The sequence below is a fragment of the Chiloscyllium plagiosum genome, chromosome 30, assembly GCF_004010195.1.
Source record: "Chiloscyllium plagiosum isolate BGI_BamShark_2017 chromosome 30, ASM401019v2, whole genome shotgun sequence".
NCBI classification, from domain to species: Eukaryota; Metazoa; Chordata; class Chondrichthyes; order Orectolobiformes; family Hemiscylliidae; genus Chiloscyllium; species Chiloscyllium plagiosum.
In genome coordinates, this window is record NC_057739.1 from 14,087,935 (window position 1) to 14,089,064 (window position 1,130).

The following is a 1,130-nucleotide window of genomic DNA, read 5'->3' on the forward strand; positions in this document are numbered from 1 at the left end:
CCCCTTAAGGACCCGGGAAACACGATCGGCGACATCACGTACCCTTGCACCTGGGAGGCAACATACCAAACGTGAGTCTCTCTCACCCCCACAAAACCGCCTATCTGTGCCCCGAACTATCGAGTCCCCAGTGACTATTGCTCTGCTCTTCTCCACCCTTCCCTTCTGAGCAACGGGGACAGGCTCCGTGCCAGAGACCTGAACCCCATTGCTTACCCCTGGTAAGTCGTCCCCCCCACAAGTATCCAAAACGGTATACTTGTTCTTGAAGGGAACAGCTGCAGGGGGGTCCCTGCACTGGCTGCTTCCTCCCAGTCCCCCTCACTGTCACCCATCTGTCTGCAATCTTTGGAGTTACTACTTCCCTAAAGCTCCGATCTATGCCCCCTCTGCCTCCCGAATGATCCTAAGTTCATCCAACTCCAGCTCCAGTTCCCTAACACGGTCTTGGAGGAGCTGGAGATGGGTGCACTTCCTGCAAGTGTAATCAGCAGGGACGTCCATGGCATCCCTCACCTCAAACATGTTGCAAGAGGAACATTGTACTGCCTTCACTGCCATCCCTCTAAAAGTAGCCTTTTTTTAAAAAAAGCTGGGTCTAAAGAATAGAACAAGCAAAATGCAGCACTTACCTACTTACCACAACGGGTCTTATTATTAGGTTAGAGGAGGAGGGCGGGTGGGAGGCACTACCTCTGTAGTGCCTCGGGTTCTTCTCCTGCGCGCTTTTATACGGAAAAAAAAACCTACCCAGGTAAGCTTACGCAATACCAGCTTCCGGGTCCCGGCTGCCCCTCTGGTCGTCGTCACTTCCCCTTGCTGCTCTCGCTCTTTCTGTGAAGAGAGAAAAAAAACACCGCTGCCCACTACCGGTAAGTAATTTTAAAACAAACTGTCTCACCTTAGCTGTAGCCTTCCGGGTTCCTTTAAACTCTGCTGCTGCTCGCACTCAAAAAAAATGATGGGTTTTATGGGCTGTTGGGCCTCAATTCTCCTTTCCTCTTTGCCTATTTGTTTTTAAACAGAACATTTGATCTATCACCGGTTGCAGCAAGTGCATATTGTGACGTATTAGAACATAAGAACATTGGCGGCACGGTGGCACAGTGGTTAGCACTGCTGCCTCACAG

General features: G+C 50.9%; 1 long non-coding RNA gene across 1 annotated transcript in view; it reads right to left on the bottom strand.

The window, feature by feature from the left end:
- LOC122564653 overlaps positions 1 to 1,130 on the bottom strand; it is a 42,322-nt gene that overhangs the window by 5,194 nt on the left and 35,998 nt on the right. Inside the window, exon 2 of the long non-coding RNA XR_006315953.1 lies at positions 902 to 1,007. This is a non-coding gene — a long non-coding RNA (uncharacterized LOC122564653). The remainder of the gene's footprint in view (positions 1 to 901; positions 1,008 to 1,130) is intronic.